The sequence below is a fragment of the Contarinia nasturtii genome, unplaced genomic scaffold (genome assembly GCF_009176525.2).
Source record: "Contarinia nasturtii isolate CC-2019 unplaced genomic scaffold, AAFC_CNas_1.1 Cnas_scaffold_2806, whole genome shotgun sequence".
NCBI classification, from domain to species: domain Eukaryota; kingdom Metazoa; phylum Arthropoda; class Insecta; order Diptera; family Cecidomyiidae; genus Contarinia; species Contarinia nasturtii.
This window is the reverse complement of record NW_022200123.1, coordinates 711,924-727,265: the sequence shown is the minus strand read 5'-3', so window position 1 is coordinate 727,265 and position 15,342 is coordinate 711,924. Positions and strand designations below refer to the sequence as shown.

The following is a 15,342-nucleotide window of genomic DNA, read 5'->3' as shown; positions in this document are numbered from 1 at the left end:
GTTTTATAAGAAAAGTAAGGAGACCACAAGCTGACATGAAATGGAAAACATTAACATAAACTGACATCATTATTAAAAAAAGGTACAAGCAAAAATACGCAGATTCTTACAGGATGAAAGAGAAAAAAGTACGTCGAACGTGAAATACTTCAGCTGCAAATGATCGACCAACTGTTTGCATTTGAATTGCATTTTTAATGCAATAGAAGTCACAGCTCGACAAAATCTACAGAAACATTTGACAGTACTATTTGGAATGGAACAAAATAAAACAAAAATGCATTTCAATATAAATTGTGAACGCTTTCAAGTGCATGCAAAAAAAAATTATTCCTGTTAAAAACGGTGAACGCTGTACTGGTGTCATAATGAACGATATAAATGTCGCTGTTTACCGGAGCATTATTTTTTTTTGTTATTGTCGTCCGAATTCTATCCCCGTAAATTGTGAATTTTCTAGCGACAACAATGAAAACGATCTTCGAAATAAAAACGTTATACGAACAAGTTGACCGGCAGTAAGAGTAAAAACCATTTTGCACTTGAATAGAACAATTTTTTTGTGATAATAAAAAAAATATAATAATACGAAAATTGTGTACTTTGAAGATTAAAAAATTCCAGGAGAATAAAAATAAAACACGGATATTATTACCATATTTAAATATTTTGTTCGTCTGCAAAGACTCCGAATCATGCATGGCATTTTTATCATCTACTGCATAATTTACATAGTAATTTCCATTTTTACTCTGAGGATGTCAAATAAGAGCATCCATTTTTGAATCGACATCACACAAAAAAGGGTGTGTGTGCACTGTACTTGGCGATGCGCTGAAGCGATTAACAAAAAAAACGCAGTAGAAAACAAGAAAACATAAATAATAAAGTATCAGAAATTTCATCTCTCGCATTCGAAAAGAATCAAGAGCTTAGACAAACAATTCAAGTGCACCTGGTGCAATTCCGTCTGCCGTTTTTCCACGTTGCAGAGATAATCGAAATGGAAATTTAACGGGCTATGCATTGTTTTCATTTCATTGTGTACGTACGTACAATGCAAACGCGATTAAACGGACACAAAGAAAAGGAAGAAAAATGGTTTACATTTCATTGATCGCGCCGGGCGGGCTTTGTAGGCAGGCAGACAGAATGAGAAATGATTCAAGGGTCGTCGTACCGCGATTCATATTGAAAATAGGACAGAAAAAATTGTAAAAAACAACATTTGAACGAATCTCAACCTGGCAAAGTGTTTCAAATTGAGTGGGCAAATATTAAATGTTGCTTTGCTGATTTGGTTTCTCTCGTTCTCTTTCAATCATTCTCTATTCACCGCTCTGTATATGTATATGTTGACTTGGTGCTTCGTTTGTTTGCAAAAATAATTCATGGGATTTCAACCATGTTTCAAATTAAAAAAAAAACTTTTGCATACGCTTTGGAAAGAACCTCTTTTTTGCACAAACATACCCAAATCCTAGGAAAGTATTCTAGCACAGGCATCAGAGAGACCAACATTTTAAACTTTTCTCATCATTCGTTATATTTTTTCTTCTCCGTAATTTAACATACTAAGAACTTGTTTTCCACATTTTCATTGCGTTCATATTTCCATAAATGCATCGCGAATTGACTTTGCCACTTTTTCTAACTTTAACCAAACACCTTTGTTTTTACTTAAATTAACGAAGCATATGAAAACTAACACTAACTAGTTATTATTATTACTATTGACAATAAAGTATACTAATTTTTTTACGATGAATTAACTTATTAAATATGAAATTATTTTATTATTAGTTCGCCTCGTGTCGAGTTCAAAGAGTACACAACTTTTGCAATCAAATAAGTCGCAAATATCAAATGTGAACATTATTAAAGTTTTAATTGGCAAACGAAAAGAACAGCTCGCATTGGCGGCGACGATTTGACATCGTGATACATTAAATATCACTTTGGATTGAGATTTTAAATAAAAAAAACTCTTCCGTCATAGAAAATATCATGTCTCTCTCATATTGTCTTTGTTCAGGTGATATTTGCATAAAAAGTTTATTCTGGTGAAAGAGTTTTCATTTTCATAAAATGAAGATTTTTCAGTAATTAGCACTGAGCATTAAATATTTGTTGGTGGCGGCAAAAGCTTATAAATAGCAATTGGTAAATCAACTATGCGAACATCCGTTTCTGAAATTGACAAAAGCCAACGACACATTTCATGATAAAACTGATGTAACCACAACATTGAAAATCGCTTATATTTCAAATATTTCCTGTGTGGATTCTTGACGGGAATTTCCGATGAAATCGACAAAAAAAAAATTGCAAAACTTGGTGTCAAACAAATTTTAAATTATAAATATTTCCTCATCTGGTGATAGTTAGCAGACCAAATGAATACAGAAAATTTCAAATGCAAAAAATACATCACGATTAATCAAATACATGTGCTTGTACAGTGTACACTCAGTGCATTTTTTTATGTTGTCGTTATTCCTTGTTTCTGCTTCGATCGTTTCACCTACTCGTTTATCCACAAATAGTTTGCGCTATACGGCGCCTGTTTTCGACATTTTCATCGATTACCACGAATTTATTTCACGTAACCCGTCCTTTTTGGCTTCACAATTTCACTGCATTCATTCTGTTGTTCGTTTTAACAACCACATCAGATTTTTTGTCATCGATAAATAAAAATTCGACAGCTTTCAAAACAGCTCCTGACAACAGCACCAAACTAAAAACACGTATATGAAAAATAGACCGAAATATAAGAGGTCGTTAAAATGTCTATATCAAATTTTGGCCAGCAAAACGAGCAAATACGCTTTGAAATTATTTCGCATTTTACCCTGAATGCGGTTGGACAGAAAGAGTTGGGTTAAAATATGAAAGTAAATGAAAATAAAGTAACGCTGCAAATGGTATGTAATGTAATGAAACTGCCAACATGTCTGGTCTAATTTCACACTCTGAATACCACGTTTGAATGAATATGAAAGCAGTGATCAGCGATTTTTAATGAATTATTTTCCACATCATATACAATTTTAAATACTAACATTACCTGGCCCAAACATCAAATGCACTGTGAATCAATCGCTTGAATTTCGATGCAGTTTTTAATTTTGTCTTTCAGAACAACGCAATATTGATCGTTGACAACAGACATCTAAAAACAAAGGTTTCTGTACATAAGCCACATATGCAATACCAGCTGAAATTGAAAAAAAAACAACATATGTAAAACTCATTTTTGAAATGTTGAAAGAGAAAAACCGAACAAACGAGTTTAGATCTCATTAATCGCAGCCTCAATAATGTATATCTGGGGTAACTGATGCCATTAGAAATTGTCAAAGCGAATTAGCTAAAGAATCGAGTGGCACTGTGTCCAATGCTCTCAATCGATATGTTGGCTGATTTTCATCGCCGACACCGCTCACTGATGCTTGCATGGCAAATTTTGATTATGAGCTTTTTTCGTTTTACATATTTTCCTGTTATTACCAACGACTGCTGCCATTGATGTGTTCATATTGTGCTGATGAATACATGAGCACAATAACGGTAAATGTGAAGTCTACATATAAAATACATAGGAACGTAGCATAGTCATAAAACACGGCAATCGATGTGAATGTTACATTCAAAATAATTCGATATCGATGGATTGCACGTCGAAGTGAGCGCTGAGTTTTTATATTATTTGTATTGATGTGGCATTTTCGCAACGCATAAAGATGATCCAGTGAATGAGTAGGCGGAAGGCGATTCAAATCCATACAAACACACACACAAAGCATACAATAAAATTTAAAGTGAAACTAAAGAGGAGCTCGCCCTATGTGAGTGTATATATCACAAAATGAAATAAAAGCATTCAATGGCTGGCATAAAGTGTAACAGTGTGGCTGAAATAGAAAAAATAACATTGCTTCGCTCAGTGAAGCACTTTTTATATCAATTTTCTTCTTTATTTTTTTCGAAATTCGATTTTGGGTCGCTTGAGCGCCAAGAGATGCGAAAGGTAGGCGAAAAAAAAACAGTGGGACGTTACTGGAAAAAAGCTTTTAGTGCCGTGGAAATTTATTCACTTTTATTATGATGTTATATTTTCGTTATTTCAATTTTTGCCTGCCTTCTTAATATTTTACGTTTTACATTGTTTTCGATGGGTGTACAAGTTTTATCCAGCGCACAATTTCGAAATTAAAAGTATAACGAAGAATAATTCATTTATTTTTATGTTTTTCTTTCTCTCTGTTTTTGCTCGCTCATTGCAATTGTTGGCTTCTTCGTTTCGATTTGTTCACCGCTTTCATTAGGTGATATTTTATATTGTTATGCCAATTTCGAACGACATCCTTTGCCATCGGGGGGTCTATTTATTACCATTTCACTTGGCGTACTCGCTGAAAATTAAGTTGAATGCTTTCAGTGTTTCATATCCTCCGATTTGAACGTACATTCTGTGATGGTGTATGGATACAGATGTGCTCTCATGGTATTTGGAGTGGGCTTGTGTTTTGATCGAACCTTTTACGCAATAATTTTTCCATGTATTTCCCACACCATTCCAATATTGAATGCTAATTGCACAGAGAATGCTTTTGAAATTGTGAAACATAAATAGTTTAGAGCCATTTACGACACATTCGCTTAGAAAAATTATTACAACGACTAAAAGCCTATTAGTGTTCAGCTAAATGTGTCTGTTGTATCTTGAATATTCAGTAGATGCAACAGTATTCTTTGTCTCGTGGCATTTTCAATAGCGAACACTTTTTGTTCGAGACGGCAATTTTAATTATTGCAACGATACGAATCCATGTTTCAATACATGCAAATTGTACAATTGAACTACAGAATTTCGTTATTCTTCAATTATTCTTCAAGTTTCGCAATAAAAATGAATAAAATGGAATGTTTTAATTATTTGCACTGCAAAGATTCATAACATTTTTGCGCTTGACTTAATCAAACGATATGAAAGTACCGATGAATATTTTCATTATCTGAATAGTTTTGGTGATCATAAAGCCACCGCACAAATGGAATGAAATTTTTTTTGTCTGCATTCTGTCCATGATTACTTTTAATTTTCTTTCTCGTTACAATCACGCATTCCATTGGAAATATTTTATTCTTTCGTGTTTTTTTTTTCATCAAATCACTGCATCGTTTCTGTAATTGCAACAACCATAAAAATACTTTGTTGGAACGAAAAAAGAAATTCTTAATTAATACGAATGTGCATTTTCGTCGACATTTCACTACATTCAATGGTTGGGTGTTTTTTTTTTCTATAAAAACCAAAATCAAAAGTAGAAAAAATAATGAGGGAATGCTCCAATGTTTTTGCTTCAATGCATAATGCATATTACGGCATCGGCCAATGACAGTCAGAGAGCGAGAGAGACTTGCATATATTTTTTTTCCGGTCAATGGTCGCATTTACTTCAATCGAACCTCCAATAAGCATTAGTTTTTATCCGCTTTTTCTTCATGGTGAAGATTCAATTTGGAATGGTCCAGTGGAATGCGCAGAAAAATTCCCGATGATCTCAACAAAACTGTTTAAACCAGCATATTTGCAATAACCAAACTTCGACAAATTAAATTTCTATGCAAATCGAGGTCGACTATGACTCAACCATCTATTGAATAATTCAGTGGCTATGTGTGTGTGTGCATCTGTTTTCATGGTAAATGATAAGTGCCACGTCGAAGTGAAGAGAAGCAACAGCAATACCACCAGAATGGAGGACGAAAAAATAGAACAGAAGAAAAAAAAATTGATTGTACTTTTTCATGTTGCCCATGATGGTTGCTGGAACGTTGTTCGAAGGCGATATTGTCAATAATGGCGAGAGTAAATACAGAGAAAGTGCTCCAAGGAAATTTGTTATGTGCCATAAATAATGAATAAATACGTGACTTTTTCAATTTACTGCTTTGTTGGGCCAGTTTTGTATGCCATTCGTTCGAACTCCATCGCATTTATGTTGTTAAAGCCTTTGAATTGTAAAAATAAACCGTACCATATTCAGGATGCATCGTACCAATGGTACTCTGTCTCTTTTCGTTCAATGTTTGTTGGCAGAACAGAAGAAGAAAAAAACATTTCACCCGAATCAAATTCGCCCGACAAGCAAGAAATAAAATATATGACGAAGCATCTTCCACTTCTCCTTTTTGCTTACTATCCAAATACTTTGACGTTGCACGTTTTTCCACGAATCGTTGTGGTTTCAATCATGAGAAAAATAGTCGATTTTTATTTATTCATTTTTCGCAACCAAACATTGTTGAGAGTGTCTTGTGTGAGAGAGAGAGAGAGAGAGAGGGAGTAAAAGAGAGAAATGGCAATGCACTGGCATAAAATTTTGTTTGAAGATTGTACTTGTACCGCAGTTGTTCGATGTATACGAATTTTACGGAGAAAATTGCATGCACCTTTTTGCAAACGGTAAAACCAACCCATTTGTTGATGAAATTTTGATGAATTCCTTTTCTCTTAATTTTTGTTATGCTAAAAACTATTTAGCTACGCTTCTCCAGCACTTAAATAATGACGCTGAAAAATCCATTTAAGTGGCTATATCTCAACGCAAAACACATTGAAACTGAAAATCAGTCTCAAGCTTTTTCTGAAAAGCGTGAGTTCAATGTTTGTTTGTTTAATTCTTTTTTTTTCTAGATATTTGCTTGTTTAATAATGCGGACCGCAAAAAAGTCTCAATGATAACTCAAAGGTGTTGAGATGAACGTGCTGCATTGAGCACTTTTGTTGCGTAGTTTTTTTTCGACGCTTATTTTGTTTTCCATTTCGAGTTTAATTAAAAATGATGATGATGCAAATAATTTTGTGTGTTTGTTTTGTTTCATCGACAGAAAAGCTGTTCTGAAAAGCCAAAGAATGCCATGTTCTTTATGCGAACGGGATTTTTTTCTTTCTTTTTGAAACGTGTTTGGTATTTTTTTATATTTTCATTTAATAAATATCATGAATTTACAGCATATTATAGCGCTCTGATTTCACAAAGGTTGGCATTCATTTTATCAATTCAAAATAGAGAACGGTGAAATTTCGAACGGATGACACAAATAATTTAATTATGATTCATAAAGTCACTCGCATTCGAATTCACTGAACCAAAACAGTCTCTAATCAGTGACGTTTCATTCACGCAACGCACAAAAAGCAAATACATTTTGTCCTCGAACATCAAATTATTTACATGATTTATTCGGCGCTGAGCAAATATTTAATTCAATCAAATCGATTCGACAATTTCAACCTATTGTACAGTTAAAAGAGAATTCAAGAGGGAGAGAGAGGGAGACGCGCACCCAAAAATAGAAGGGTAGGTGTGTACATTGTACGACATGTAGAAAAAAGTGCACCATTGATTTTTCCATACTCATTCAAATATAAAACTTATGAATAAGTAATATCGACGGCATTTTCGCATTCGTTTTCATTTTTGATGCGATCATCGACATTCAGGCGAAAGCGATACGGTAGGAAGCAATGTATGCAATGTGCTTGTATATTTTAAAATTCCATGAGTAAACATTGAGCACCAAATATAATGCGAATATACTTAACATTGCTACAGATCGTAGTGGCATTTCATACAACTTGTGAGCTCGATGAATAATTCATTAAATGGAAAATAGTTCCAATTTATTTTCGATTGCACGATGATTTTTTCCCTTCATTTTGTTCATTCATTTATTTGTTAGTATTTAACAATTTAATGTGCATTCGATGGGCACCGAAATACGATGCTTTGCATTCTCGGACTGCATTCATTTTTGTCTCGATTCATACGGTAATCGCTTTAAATCACTCGGCTCCTTTTTTTTGTTTTGTTTTCGGAGATTGTGCAGGAAACATGATGATTTTTCTATACGGAGATGTATTTGCTGTTTTCAAACTGGTCTTTATGAAAATATATACATGTGAAACAAGAGAGAGAGAAAGAGAGAGAGAGAGAGAGAGAGAGAGTAAGAGAAAGCAAATATCAAAAATCTGCAATGGAATGTAAATTGAATTTGTGCTCTGAATTGAAAATGTTCATAGATACAATATCGCCTTTTACTATGTTGTTTTGGTATTATATATGTATGTTACGATCTGTATTTCTCTCTCTCCCTCTCCATAGAGAAATCTTCTTTGTTCTGAGAAGCGTCGTTCAGCGCCGATATCAGCAGTTGGCTGAAAATTTTAGCAGCTGAATGCGCTTTATTTATTGCTCAAATGTTGTAGATACACTTGTGAAAATGAATTTTCAGTCAACTGTTGACATCAGTGCTCAGCGATACTCTGTTGTTGTCCTGACTGAGTTTAACAGGCACAATTCTGGTTTTATATCTAACATTGCTTGCGTGTGGTTACGGCTTTTGGTTTGAATAACTCTCCAGGCTCATATTAAAAAATATGAACAGTAATTTTGTCTGCATCATTCAGCTACGGAAATATTTTAATTACAAATTGCTTACGTTCTCATTCCGTAAAAAGTTTGGGTTTCTTTTGATGGCTCAAAGATTCATCTTAATTTCATTCATGTTATGTTCATCAATGCTTTGATGTCGAATTTTCTTCATTCTTGAAATATTTCGTATTTAATGACTTGATGGCCGTACAATTCTTAACCCTCTATTAATTTTTGCACAGCGTTGTTCTCGGTACATTTTTGCGTAAAAACCATTTAAAAGGAAAAGTAAAAATGTGATAAAAAAAGTCTTAGAACAATCAAGACCATTGTCTTCTAGTGTTGCAAATGTGTCACCACACAAGAGTCAATTGAGCGACAAATGAAAGCAGGAACCTTACACGATGTAATTTAAGTGCCGAGTAAGAGGTCTGAAGTCTTTTATCTCCGATTTTATGATGCCTATCAAAAGGATGTCTATGCACTAGAGGATTAAATACACAAGAATTGTTAATGGTTAAAGATTTTTTATATTTACATGTTGAAATTATCGAATATCTCAAAAATTTAGCTTCAAATCAACACTCAACAGTGTTGGTTATTACCTGAAAATTGATCTAACGAATTTTACGAATTTTTTGTTACAATTTTAACATCCATTTTTCCTTCACCTTAAATTCAACCAACATGACACATGCAAACTACTTAAAGATATTATTTTCGGATGTTGGCATGATTTGAAATGTGTTGAAAAGTATAGAGGTGTCAACACAATTTTCACTGAAAAAAATTCACGAAAAGAATGGTGTTGATGAGGGAACCTAGGATTCGGATTTCTCTCTAAAACATTTTTCAGAACCCTAAAAACATTCTTGGTGACTTTCAAAAATAATCTTTTTTGGTCATAAATTTCAGAATTTGGAAAAAATTCTCTCGATTTGCTAGCTATTTTTAACTAGAGAAGGATTTTGCACGGGGGTAAACCCCTCCTCTTCCCAGTAGCACACTAATGGATTCTAACATGTGAAAAAAATAATTCGTCGATTTATATTAATTCATCGATGGCAAATAAAAGCATTTTAACACCATTTAAGCTGGGGTGCTGAGAATGGCCATTTAAATTCCACTGAAAATGTGTATTGCGTTTTTGAGGTTTAAAAATGTTCGCACAAAATAACCAATGATGATTCAACGACCAAAACAATGTTTTGTTAGAAGCAATACCATTAAAACGCGATGCTGAAAACAAATCTCGAAATCGTTCAAATTCATAAATAATACATAACACTGTCGAAAATAGTTTGAATTCATGCGTCCGATTATCTAATTGCTTCGGTACATACAAATTTCATAATGTCATTTGAAATAAAAATTTATTGGCATCATGTGAAAAATGTCATGTCCATGAGTATTTCTGGTCAACTGAATGTGGAATTTGTTTTTGCACCATTTCAGTTGCAAACAATTTAACCCACAAATAAATCTTGGTCAAGTGTTCAATGTGTTATTCATAACAATGCCATATAAAATATAAAACACTACATTGCCAACCGAAATGGCGATGAAATATGCAAAAAGTTATTTAAATTATATAAAATGCAATTAATGCGACAGTGTTTTACTAATGATGAATCTTGGTCGCCTCCATTATGTGGGCTGGCCGATGGTCATTTTCACAAATGAAAAATAATTATTTAAGGCGAATTTCATTGTGGCCAAACAATAATAATTTCATGAATAAACCAAAACCGGAAATTCTGTTTTGTTCAGCATTTTACAACTGAACTCTATGGGCTAGATGCTTTTTCGTGTTTACTGTCAAACACAGTCATCAGCTTGTCACAGGTAATACGCTTCGTTGCGCGCTTACTTTTGCTACAGCTCATGAAATAGTAAATACGATGGAATCAGGCAAAGGAGTCGTAAAATTTTATTTCTCGCCCTCATTTTTCGATGTATCAGTTGATAGGTAGTGTTTTGTTTGTGTTTGTGTTGTGCTTGTGTGTTTATTTATTTGCTTTGCTGAATTTTTCCATTTTGTGTATTTGCCTTGTGTTTTTGTGATAGAAACAACGGAGATGCGTTACTTTATTATTCGTTCGGATGATGTTGAAGTGAATACATAGGCGGCGGTAATAGTGTTGGTGGAATGTTGGATTATTGATCAATAGCACACAAAAAGCAATGCCACCACGCGAATTTCGAATTGCGTGTGGAAGTTATTGGTTTCTGCTTCTGTGCGTAGAGCATATGCCATACACACATTTGCCGAAATTTACTACATATTCCAATGTGTTGTAAAATTCAATGTACATCATGTTATTTGAATGAAAGCTTCATTTGAGCGAAGTATTCTCAATCATTCTGCCTGATGCGTTTATCCTGGGCTGCCTATGTATTTTTTTCCATCCATTCAATGTTTGCATTACGTTTGTTCGGCATGTAACTTTTGATAGATTGAAATGAGATCCCTCATTTTGGATATTAAAAAAAACGAATGACGCACGATGTAACGTTCTGATCGTACGACGTAATTATTTTGATTTAAATTTCACCTTTTTGGCGAACATCATCGAATATGTCGAATGTTTCGTGCATTTGACGATATAGAAATAGTTGAATATTTTCAATTCAAACAGCACATGACATAATGCCTGAAAATCCAATGTTAAATCACAAACTCATCTCAGCTTAAAACTGGTATATCACAATATTTGGAAAGGGCATCCATATATGGTGAAAAAGGCTCCGGAGCATCGCATTCAGGTTGTTTCATCCGATTTGGAATGTATCCATATCAAAATAATAAATCGTTCATTGTAATCTAGCCGGCATCATGTCGAACAATGTGATTTCGCAGACAAAGCATTTTCCCTCGTTTTACGACCAACATCACACTCACACATTTATCCAATAATATCCATTTGCATTGAGTTCACCGCTTTTGCATGTCTGCATAACTCTTAATTTCGGTATACTATTTACTTGGATTGCTGTGCAAATGTCAATGGCAGGTAATATTTTTGTGCAAAGTTGCTGGCAACCAACCCACATTTGCCACAAAGGAAAGGTGGCCCATTTTCGAAATCAAATGATTCATTGACACACAAAAGGATACTATTAAGTTGAAATGAAGCTTTTTTTTTCTCTCGGTCGATGACGCTAAAATGGAAATGGTACGTCCATTGACTTTTGTATATCAAAAGTAATTTGTGCTGCAGATAATGCATAGCCCTTTTGTTTCTTTATCATTCAATAGCAATGAAGTCGGCAAATTAGTTTGACTCGATGTGACCAAAGGCTCTTATTTATCACAGATTATTAATCCCATTAGAGTTTCCAGCTTCCGCTTACAATAACATCACACACGTAGATATCGCTTACTTAAAATGGGATAAGAAATGAATATGTGGGCTTCTTTATCGACGTTTGTTTCATTATGTGAAAAAGGGTAGAAATCCATTTATAAAGAAATAAGTTTCATGAAATTTACACATTATCTATTACAGACTTTTATTTGCGTCTTTGGAAACTGATAAATATCACACACAAAATGACCTGTTTCAATCAGCGGTGTCAGATTTTTACGTGCCAATTCCATATTTGTACATATTATTTGTTATACTTCGAGTTTATTTAAAACCAAGCTATAATCATCAATCGAATAAATAAACATGGAGCATAACTGAATTTCCCGAGAAAATGAAAGAAAAACAATAGAAGTTGAAGCCAAGTCATGTGCACATTTTCATGAAAAACCTCGGCAAATAACGAGATTTCAATTACATCCTTAATCCGACAGTGATGAAAATATTCCATTGGTGCGCTATAAACGTTGACCCACTTGCATGATTGTTCGATGCTAAAACTATGTGCCGACAGAAAAAGAGGCGAAAGAACAAAGTGGGTTTTCCATTAAAGTGGTTGCAATTTGCAACATGGGAAAATCGCTCGTTTTGATCAAGAGCATTTTTTTTTGTTCTTCATCTTCTAAGCATTTGTGCAGCGATATCTTCACTGTAAGGAAAACATTGTTAATACAGCGGAATGTGTGCAACGATGTTGACTAAGTAGTCTCTATTCGAGAGCAGTACAATCGTTACAACATTCGATAGATTGGTTGCTAGTGATCTTATGCACACATCCATCCATTAATCATTACGAGACAATCGATTTCTCTCAATTTTCCTCGCAATTCGTTTTCCTTTTTTCTTTGTATCCCTCTCTTTCGTTCTCTTTCTCTCTCTCTCTCTCTCTCTCTCTCTCTCTCTCCCTCTCTCTCTGATTCAACAATCTATTCACAATGAAATAAACGATGCATTTATTGACTATGATGACGATGATGGTAGTGCTGATGATAAAATTGATAGAAAATTCATTTTCCAATTCCATTTAAACAATACTTTGACGGGTGGAAGAGAAATAGCATGCACCACATTACAACCAAGTGGATTTGTACGGTTAATGAGACTTCAACCAAGTGTTGCATTGAAGCGTAAAAAAAATCGGTGGTATTCGTCTATTTCAATGTGGTTTAATGTCGAATAAGAGTAATTCTCAATTCCAAATCGATTTTTAACGATTTCATTAAGTGGATATAATGTGCATGACCATGAAGAGGTAAACACTATTAAAGAGCTTTCCGTTTTATGTGGGTATGGTTTTATAAAAGGAAATAAGGAAATTGTTGAAAAAATACCCTTTCGGATGGATACACGGATGATTGAAACTCATATCATTGCTTTTACTGACAACAAATGCACTTCGATAGGGAGTAATGCGAATCGGACTTGTATCTTTATCGAAATTTCCTTTTATCAGTGTAATTTTCAAGCCAAATGAAAATCTCCAGTTTGAATTAAATAATACATCGACCACGAAAAAAATGTAATTGACGAAATATGTGAAATGACGTGTTTACTTCTGGCATAGTTGTCGGTACAAGTTTATAGACCATCGAAAATTAAGGAATGTTTTTTTTTCTATTGGAAACAAGCAACTAAATTGTTTATGTATGCCAAAAATGTTCAAACTGTCACATAAAACATTTTACGACATTTTGTAATTTATTTTATTGTAACTTTCGATGGCACAAAGCGAATGCAACTTTAATGTTCACAAAGGCAGGCGAAAAAAAAGCCATATTCATTGATATAATCGACTGGGGAATAGCTTAAAAAGCGATTATATCCCCAAGCAATAGCAAACGTAACCACATCAGAAGTAATAAACGCGAATGTTTATGTTCAATATCATCTTGCGCTAATTGAAGGAAAATGCAGAAAAAATGTTTTTTTCGGTGCGAAATACAATGGCCCGAAGCACGCGTTTTTTTTCTCTACAAGATTATCGAATGAAAGATGATGTTTCGCTTGCTGTTTTTCGCATTTTTCGTCGATGGCCACCTCGGTACATTAGGATTAGCGAAGGCAATCTGCTGTGTAATGGAATTAATGTGTGTTTCACGCACTCACAATTCCAGAAGCATTTTGGATCAAATATTATATGCTGTTGATTTTGAACGAACCTTTGTTCGGTGTACATTTATGATTCTTTAATGTTGCACGGTGAAATACGTATATATTTGCCATTCGTTTCGGCTGACATTTTGCATGTGTAAAATTGGGTCGAAAAACGAGTGACATTGGTATTTTCCATTTGGTAGAACGATATGCATATTTGCGAGTGCGACGCATGTGTTTTAATGCAAGCAGAACCATCAAACGAGCATAAAAATTTAAATACTACCATCCAGTCGTCATTTGTGTTTACGCACATTGAATTGGAGTACGGTGCTCGAGAATGAAATGCGGACATTTCAATGTCTATCTGCCGCTATCGTGAGGGTTTGTCAGCTTTGAACGTGCTCGCGGGCTTAAAACACGTTACACGCACACATCTGTCCGGGATATGTTCGTTCCCAACAGGATTCAGCCTGAAAGAGAGTAGAAAAAATCGTTTATTTATATAGATGCATACGTTTCGTGAAATAAACGCCGGCCAAAGAAAGAAAAAGCAAAAAAAAAACAGAAACATTGCAAAAGCGGAATGGTTTTATTTGAGTTTCTATTTGCTCAATGTTCACACATTGCGCATCGAATACGCAACACGCATAAACAATATTTTTTATGTATCATTCCCTCATTAAATTTACATTTCAGATCGGCAACAAGAAAATAGCGACAAAGTCGCGCGAGAGCGATAAAAAAATTCGAAAACACGCATTGCGTTCATTTTGGATACAACTTTGTGTTCACTTGTTTATATATGCGACACACAGAAATTGAATTGTGCAAAATATTTATGTGGGTTTGTTTTTTTCCTCTTATTTTGGTTAAACGATGTGGCACGAGTTTCTTTCAATACATCTGTGATGAGAGAAAGGTTTCCCTTTTTTATGTTTCTGTATTGTTTACATCATTCCATTTCGATACTATGATTTCCATATCTTTCAAATGGAATTCGTCGTGGTGAAAACTCAAGAGCCCATCGAGTTGTGACAACGCATACAAAACACAAAAAATCTTTCAAACTCAAGAGACTCAAAGCGACAACAAATTGAAAGAACTTCTATTTACTAAGGTGAATTCGTTTGATGTTTTTTTTTACGAAAATAAAACACAACCAAACTGGTTTCATCTCGCATGTCAGAAAGAAGAAATGCTACTCTCCAATCATTCTGGTGTGTTTTTTTTTTTGCTCTATGTTAAATATAACGCAAATCAACAAAGAAACACAACACTTTTGTCACAAGTAGGCAAATCTCAAGCTAGAAAAGTTGTTGCTACTTGCATGATTTTCCACATATAATGATGCTGACGCAACATTGTTCGTTCCTTAAACGACATTTAATTTTCAATTGTATGAATAAATAGCAAGAAAATAAATATTTAAG

At 34.2% G+C, this 15,342-nt stretch overlaps 1 protein-coding gene across 1 annotated transcript in view; it reads left to right on the top strand.

Annotated features, from left to right (window-relative positions):
• The window catches only part of LOC116349236 (acetylcholine receptor subunit alpha-like 1), a 151,706-nt gene that overhangs the window by 21,482 nt on the left and 114,882 nt on the right, over positions 1-15,342 (top strand). The gene's annotated exons all lie outside the window — the stretch shown is intronic.